The sequence below is a fragment of the Aulostomus chinensis genome, chromosome 16, assembly GCF_037954235.1.
Source record: "Aulostomus chinensis isolate RoL2024-O1b breed Wild chromosome 16, RoL_Achi_v1.0, whole genome shotgun sequence".
In the NCBI taxonomy this organism is placed as follows: domain Eukaryota; kingdom Metazoa; phylum Chordata; class Actinopteri; order Syngnathiformes; family Aulostomidae; genus Aulostomus; species Aulostomus chinensis.
In genome coordinates this window covers 15,885,087-15,893,751 of record NC_141335.1, presented here as the reverse complement: position 1 = coordinate 15,893,751, position 8,665 = coordinate 15,885,087, and the positions used below count along the sequence as shown (strand labels likewise).

Genomic DNA, 8,665 nt, shown 5'->3' with positions numbered 1-8,665 from the left:
CTTAGCAGAAGTCTTTATGTCAGCCAGAACAGGGACAAGGCCGTGACAGTTTCTTTGCTTCTCGGACTAAGTCTGATGGCAGTGAAAGGGGTGGTGGTATAGCTCAGAGTGGTAATCAATTTAGCACAAGGCAGTCCGCTGCTAATAAATACAGCAATCCTAAAAAGTCATATGCAGATACAAAGCCCGATGTGAGGTGTTATCAGTGTAATCAGATTGGTCACACTCAGTACACTTGCCCAGCTACTACTCAGAGTAAACCATCCCTTTTGTGTTCAAGAGATTCAGAGCCCGAAGTTACCTGTGTTGCTCCTCCTCTACCTGCGTTGTGGTAAGCGTGTGACCTCACTTCCTGTTTGTGCATTGTTGAACGTAGTGCTTTGCTTCGTTGCGCTAGCTAAAGTGTGATCATCCCTGCTTATTCCTTATTCGTTGACAAATCACCTCCTCAAACTATATATCTATTTGCTTTATTTGGCTGAAATTTAAAGACTATGTCTTGTAGTGACTGCCTTTATTTCTGTAAACTCTCCACTCTAAGCAAGCAATGGCTTCCCCCTCTCGCTCTCCTCTCTCCTGCTCAGTGTGCCACATGTTCAGTTACTCCTTAGCCTCCTTTAGTGATACCGGTAAGTGTGTTAAATGTAGTTTGTTTGTAGCGTTGGAGGCGAGGCTTTGCAAGGTTGAATTGGACGTGCGGCAGCTCCACACCGATGGATCCAAACAATTAGCCGCTCGAGCTAGCCAGTCCCTGTTAGCTGGTGCAGACCAACTAGCATTCCCCCGGCAGCTCCCGGGCAACCGGGAAACCAGGGCGGCTGGGTGACTGTCCGAAGGAAGCATAGTCTGAAGCAGAAGGCCACTGTCAGTGACCAAACACTAATTCACATCGCGAATAGGTTCTCCCCACTCTGTGACACATCCGCCAAGAAAACTACACTGGTAATTGGAAGTTCCATTCTCAGAAATGTGAAGTTAGTGACACTGGCAACCATAGTGAAGTGCATTCCAGGGGCCAGAGCGGGTGACGTTGAGTCAAATTTAAAACAGCTGGCTAAAAGTAAACAAATACTATAAAATCATTATCCACGTCGGCGGTAATGACATCCAACTACGCCAGTCGGAGGTCACAAAAATTAATATTGAGTCGGTGTGTACATTTGCAAAGACAATGTCGGACTCCGTAGTGTTCTCTGGTCCCCTGCCTAATCGGACCAGCGACGACATGTTTAACCAATGTCGTTGTTTAACCGCTGGCTGTCGAGGTGGTGTCCAGTAAGCCAAGTGGGCTTCATAGACAATTGGAAAACTTTCTGGGGGAGACCTGGTCTGATTAGGACGGACGGCATCCATCCCATGTTGGACGGAGCTGCTCTCATTTACGGAAATATGGCCCAGTTTATGATAGAACCAAAACCCTGACAACCCAGCGTTCAGACCAGGAAGCAGAGCTGCCGTCTTACACACTTCTCCACTCTTCTTCATCCGTGAGGCCCCAGGAGCTCCCGGCCCCACGGAGATGAAAAGGCTGGCCGCCCTCATGTTCCGAGGAAGCCAGGTCCAGCCCTCATCCCAAACCCAGCAGCTGCTACACCTTCACCGCCGCCACAGGTCCTGGCGGGCGTCACCCCTGTTCTGGCGCTGAGGATCCTGGCAGGCTCTACTCCTGTTCCGCCACCGAGGGTCCTGGCGGGCGCCACCCCTGTCACGGCACCGAGGGTTCTGGCGGGCTCCATCCCCGTCGCAGCGGCTGCTGCACCATCTCTCTTCCCCCCACACACCCCCGTACCTGACAAAATTAACTCAAAAAAATCTAAAAAATCCGATGTGGACTATTAAATATCAGATCTCTGATGCCAAAAACTGAATTGGTAAATGAATTGATATCTGACAATTGTATTAACCTGCTCTGTCTCACTGACACCTGGCTGCGTGATGATGAGTATGTTAGTCTAAATGAATCCACTCCTCCCAGTCACATTAATACTCACATTCCCCGAGGCTCTGGCCAAGGAGGTGGAGTTGCTGCCATTTTTGACAAAAGTTTAGTAACTAATCCCGAACCCAAAATAAGTTTCAATTCATTTGAAAGCCTGATTCTTAGTTTGTCTCATCCAGCCTGGAAAACAATACAGCCACTCTTATTTATTATTGTGTACCGCCCTCCTGGTCCTTACTCTGAATTCTTATCTGAATTCTCAGAGTTTATATCCAGTTTAGTTCTCAAATCAGATAGTCATTATTGTAGTTGACTTCAATATTCATTGGGATGTTGATAACAACAGTGTGGGTAGTGCATTTCTCTCTCTTCTAGACACAATTGGTTTCCATCAGTCTGTTCATGAACTGCCTCACCGTCACAACCACACCCTCAACCTCGTCATAACATATGGAATTGAAGCTGAATATCTAGTTGTATTTCCACAGAACGCACTTTTATCAGACCATCAATTAATCACATTTGAATTTATACTAATCAACTACACTCCACTCAGGAAAACGGTGGTTTCCAGATGTTTATCTTATCAGGCTGTAGCTAGATTTAAGGAAGTGATTCCATTGGCGCTAAATTCAGTTTCATGTCCCATTGTTACAGAGGAAACTGTTGTCACCCTTAGTCCCTCCCAAACTGACCATTTTATCGAAAGTGGAACAGGCACCTCAGGAACAACTTTGGACTCAATTGCCCCATAAAAAAAGAAATCTATAAATCCAAGGAAACAAGCACCTTGGTACAATTCAGAAACCAGACAGTTTAAACAAAAAAAAAACAGAAGTTAGAGAGAATATGGCGCACTTCCAAACTGGAGGAGTCTCATATAATCTGGCAAGACAGCCTTAAAAGTTATAAGAAAGCCCTTTGTATAGCTAGAGCAGCCTACTACTCGGCACTAATCGAGGAGCAGAAGAACAAGCCCAGGTTCCTCTTCAGCACTGTAGCCAGACTGAAAGAGAGCCACAGCTCTACTGAACCTAGCATTCCTGTTTCCCTGGGCAGCAAAGATTTCATGGACTTCTTTAATGACAAAATTCTCCTTATCAGAGAGAAAATTAATCTCCTCCTGCCATCTGCCGACAAAATGGCACCTATAACCCCAGAACATACATTTTGATATTTTTTCTCCCACTAGTCTTCATGAGCTAAGTACTATAATTTCATCCTCTAAACTAGAGGTGGGCAAACTACAGCCCGCGGGCCAGATCCAGCCTGTTGGTCTTTTTAATCTGGCGCGCCGAACATTGGTACAGATTTGAGGTTAAATGTGAATGATTGCTTTCATGGGGCTGCACAGTTTAGGGTTTTAGGGTGAGGGTTGGTTAAACCCCAAACCCTAACCCCAACCCTTTCCCTGATTAGGGTTAGGGTTAGGGTTAGGGTTTGGGGTACATGTCTGTGTCTCTCACACTCCTATCCCCTTTCAGCTGTCCCTTTCTTTTCCTCTTCCCTTTTTGTTCTTACCCTTTCTATACTTTCCCTTCTTGATCCTAATTTCTACCCTCCCTTCATTTCCTTTTGGTTTCTAATTTACATACGTTCCTTTCCTCTTCTTTTAGTTCACTTTTTTAGTTTTATTATTCTCTGACTTGGGGCTGCACGGTGGTGCAGTGGTTACCACTGTGGCCTAACAGTAAGAAGGTTCCGGGCTCGAGTCCCGGCTCGGGCGCGAGATCTTTCTGTGTGGAGTTTGCATGTTCTCCCCGTGCCTGCATGGGTTCTCTCCGGGTACTCCGGCTTCCTCCCACCATCCAAAGACATGCAATTTGGGGACTAGGCTGATTGGATTCTCTAAAATTGACCGTAGGTATGAATGTGAGTGTGAATGGTTGTTCGTCTCTGTATGTTGGCCCTGCGATGGACTGGCGACCTGTCCAGGGTGTACCCCGCCTCTCGCCTGTAGATGCTGAGATAGGCTCCAGCTCCCCCGCAACCCTTACTAGTAAGGAATGACGATGGATGGATTGCTTTCATTTCATTTTGACTTGTAATGACAGGCATTTCAACACCAGCTGGCACAGAAGGCGGACCCCGGAAGAATGAGAGAGCCATTTTCAATTGTCGCTCTTCTTCTACTGGTCAGATCAGAACCCATCTGCAGCAATGTCAAGTCGACAGTGAGTGCCGAGTTTTTAAAAAAGAATGGACGCCTAAATACTTTTTTACTGAAGTTCGGTCCAAGGCTGTATGTCTTATTTGCCAAGAAATCATTGCGGTTTTAAAAGAATACATCAGCCGACACTTTTCCACCAAGCATGCTAATTACACCAGCAAATCTTTCCACACAAGAACGTACGGCTACCGCTGACAGGTTGGAAGCTAGCTTGCAGGCTCAGCAAAACACCTTTAATCGAGCAACTTCCATCCAATAAGCAAGTACGAAGACAAGTTATTTACTGGCATTCAAACAAGCAAAAGCCAGCAAGCCTTTCTCCGAAGGGGAGTTTCTTAAAGAGTGCATGGTAGAGACGGCAAGTATTTTATGTCCTTAGAGCAAGAACAAATTTGAAAACATTAGCTTATCACGCAGGTCAGTGACTCGCCATATTGAAGTAATTGACGAACACTTGACTAGCAAGCTAAACAAAAAAGTGGAGTCATTTACATTATATTCTTTGGCACTGGATGAAAGCAATGATATAAAGGACACCGCTCAGCTTTTGATTTTTATCAGAGAGACTGATGAGAATTTCGAGATAACGGAGGAGTTTTTGGATATGGAATCCCTGAAAGGAAAAACACGAGGAGAGGATTTATTTAAGAGCATATCAGCGGTCATACAGAGGCACAAGTTACCTTGGAGTATGCTTGACAACGTTACCACAGATGGATTACCAAATCTGACAGGAAAAAAATGTCGGGATGCTCAAGAGAATTCAGGACAGGGTGAAATGGGACAACCCTGAGCAGGAGGTATATTTCCTATAATGCATAATTCACCAGGAAGCACTGTGTAAATCCGTGTTGCAGCTTGACAACGTAGTGAAGCCAGTTGTGAAACTTGTAAACTTTATTCGAACTAGGGGACTTCACCATCGTCAGTTTATTCATTTTCTTGAAGAAACTGACACTGATCACACGGACTTACTTTACCATTCTAATGTCCGCTGGTTAAGTTTGGGAAAAGTATGTCAATGTGTGTGGGAGCTCAAAAAGGAGATTATTTCATTTTTGGAGCTACTTGAGAATACTGACAATTTTCCTGAGCTGAATGACACAGATTGGCTTTGTGATTTAGCTTTTACTGTGGACATACTGACACACATGAACGAGCTGAATGTGAAGCTACAAGGGAAAAAACAGTTTGTGCATGAAATGCAAGCAAACGTCAGAGCCTTCAAAACCAAGCTGGTTTTATTTTCGAAGCAAATGTCAGACAACTCATTTGTTCATTTCCCCACACTGGCTACATTAAAAGAGGCCCCGCGACATGTGAAAAAATATGGGAACTCACTTAGATGACCTGCATGAGGAATTTTCCTGTCGGTTTTGTGATTTATGGAAAAATTGACAGGGCACTTCAGCTGGTGTCATGTCCCTTCTCACTAGACCCGGAAACGGTGCCACAGGAGTTGCAGTTGGAACTAATTGATCTCCAATGTGACATGGTTGTTAACTCCCTAAAACTGGATGAGTTTTGTGCTTCATTAAGTGCAGCCAAATTTCCAAACGTCCTGAGGATGGCACAGAGGATGCTGGTGTTGTGAACAGACTTTTAGTGTGATGAACACCAACAAAGCACCCCACAGATCCCAGATGAGTGATGAACACCTCAGATCTGTCCTGAGAATTGCCCCAACAGGATTACCAACAGACTTCGATGCACTGGGTAAAATGTGTGATCAACAACACTGTTCTCATTAAAAAAAGTATGTTAATACTTTAATGCTTTTTTCTGTTTATGTTTGATATGTACTGTTAACAAATGCAGTTTTTTATATTTATCGTATCTTGTGCTGATCCGGCCCATCTGTCAAATTTTAAAAGTCAATGTGGCCCCCGAGCCAAAACGTTTGCCCACCCCTGCTCTAAACCCTCCACCTGTCTTCTAGACCCCATCCCAACTAAGCTGCTTAAAGACTCTCTACCCCTCATTAGCACCCCTCTCTTGGACATGATCAATGTGTCGCTGTTATCTGGTTACGTCCCACAGTCCTTTAAAGTAGCAGTAATTAGACCCCTTCTCAAAAAAGCAACCCTGGATCAAGAAGTTTTGGCCAACTGCAGACCAATATCAAATCTTCCTTTTCTTTCCAAAATCATGGAGAAAGCAATAGCAAAACAACTCTGTGACTCTCTCCACAGCAATAGCTTATCAGAGGATTTCCAGTCAGGTTTCAGGAATCATAGCACAGAAGCAGCACTAGTTAAAATTACCAATGACCTCCTACTAGCATCAGATGAAGGACTCGTCCCTGTGCTGGTCTTAGATCTTAGTGCAGCTTTCGACACTATTGACCACCATATCCTTCTACAGAGACTGGAACATGTCATTGGCATTAAAGGAACTGCACTAAATTGGTTTAGGTCATATTTACTACGTTGATCTTAGTTTGTACTAACTAATGATAACCCCTCTGAAACCACTGTAGCCAGTTATAGTATTCCACAAGGGTCTGTGCTTGGACCAGTCCTCTTCACACTATACCTGCTTCCACTTGGTCACATTATTAGGAAACACTCGATTAATTTTCAGTGTTATGCAAACGATATGCAACTATACTTATCAGTGCATCCACATGATACAAATCAGCTGACTAAACTGGACGCCTGTCAAAAGGAGATAAAAACTTGGATGACCCATATTTTCCTTTTATTAAACTCTGATAAAACTGAAGTTATTGTGCTGGCCCCAAAACATCTTTGAGACACCCTATCTAATGAGATAGATACTATGGATGGCAATACCTTGGCCCCCACCACTACCGTAAGAAACCTAGGAGTTCTCTTGGATCAGGATCTGTCCTTTAACTCCCACATTAAGTAAATTTCCAGGACTGCTTTCTTTCATTTATGTAACATCGTTAAGATCAGGCACATCATGTCTCAAAAAGATGAAGAAAATTAGTCCATGCCTTTGTCACTTCCAGACTGGATCACTGCAATTCCTTTCTATCAGGCTGCACCATTAAGTCCCTAAAGACTCTCCAGCTGGTCCAAAATGCTGCTGCCCGCGTGTTGCCGAGAGCTAGTAGAAGAGACCATGTCTCTCCTGTACTGGCTTCTCTGCATTGGTTCCCTGTTAAATTCAGAATAGTATTCAAAATTATCCTGCTAACATACAAAATCCTCAACAATCAGGCACCTCCATGTTTGACAGAGCTCACAGTCCCTTACTACTGTTGAAGTACGCCGACTTCACCAAGTCCGTTGATGAGAAGAGATCAACCGGAGTCGTCTGCTTTTGACAAATCAACACTTTATTTCACACAACAAAGCAGACACAGATATATCTGGAGACCCCACTACATGCACCTTGAGAGTGCAGCAGAGAGTCTGAATAAGATATTAACAGACAGTGAATATATGCTTGAAGCCACACCTTTTTTGCATACGTAATTTTACACTCATGCATATCACACTTCTTGATTAATACATCTGCACACTCAGGTCGTCTTGTCCTATTGTTTTCGTCATTCAGCCTTGACAGTTCGGGCGCAACTAGCAGCCTGCACAACACAATACACAATCAACTCCTGATATAATGGTGACATACGAACAGAACATGATCAAAAGCTCATTTTCTCACAATTCCCCTTTTGATCTCCTTTAGGAGATCACTCTACCGTAATTAATACCGTTGAAAATCAGTTTCCTCCTCACGACCTTCGGACTCATCAATTAACAGAGGCATCATCTGTTGTTTAGGGTATTGTCCCAGATCTTGTTTTTCGATGACAGCAGTAATCAGCCTGACTGACAGGGCTCTAATACACGGTATGCAACAACATCCACAAGTCACAATGATTCCTGCAAATGTGGCCATGGACATCAGAATAGACATGATTAAACCTTTCCATTTCCCAAAAACCTGTGTCATCCACTCTTCTAAGGAATTGCCCACTCCAGAATATTCATGCATAGTTTTTGACAGGGTTCTGAGACCCTCAAGAGCTCTGGTAACCGACCCATCAGGTGCAGTATTGTTGGGGATGAAGGTGCAACACATTTCACCGAACATAGAACACACGCCCCCTTTTTCAGCTAATAACATATCTAAGGCCATTCGGTTTTGCACAGCCATCAAGGAAGTGGGGCCTAATTGCTCTGCCAGTCCTTCAACAGCATCTCGGGTGAGGTTGGAGAGTCGCAAAATGTTATAATGTACATAGTTTATTCTATCCACATTCTTGTTGGGGGTTGTTGGAAACAGACCGGCCAGAATGGGAATGTTTTCGAAACCTGCGGCGACTTGGTCAGCTAACTTATATTCCCTCGGAACACCCCGTGGAACCCCTATGGCATCAATATATGTAGGCGAGTTGAAGGTAGGATCAAAATTAGTGGTCGAGCGTTTAGAGAGGATGTGACGTCTGCGACGGCGGGTGAGGGCTGTTGTGGAGGATGGAGTTGGATGGACAGTCTGGTTCCCAATCATTACTAAAGGGGCGGCCAATCTAACCGTAGCACATAGACCTATTGTATGGTCTGGTACTCGGACAAACAATC

General features: G+C 44.4%; 1 pseudogene; it reads left to right on the top strand.

Annotated features, from left to right (window-relative positions):
* The first annotated feature begins 592 nt into the window (after window positions 1-592).
* Window positions 593-5,458, top strand: LOC147247681 (general transcription factor II-I repeat domain-containing protein 2B-like; annotated as a pseudogene).
* Window positions 5,459-8,665: the final 3,207 nt, after the last annotated feature.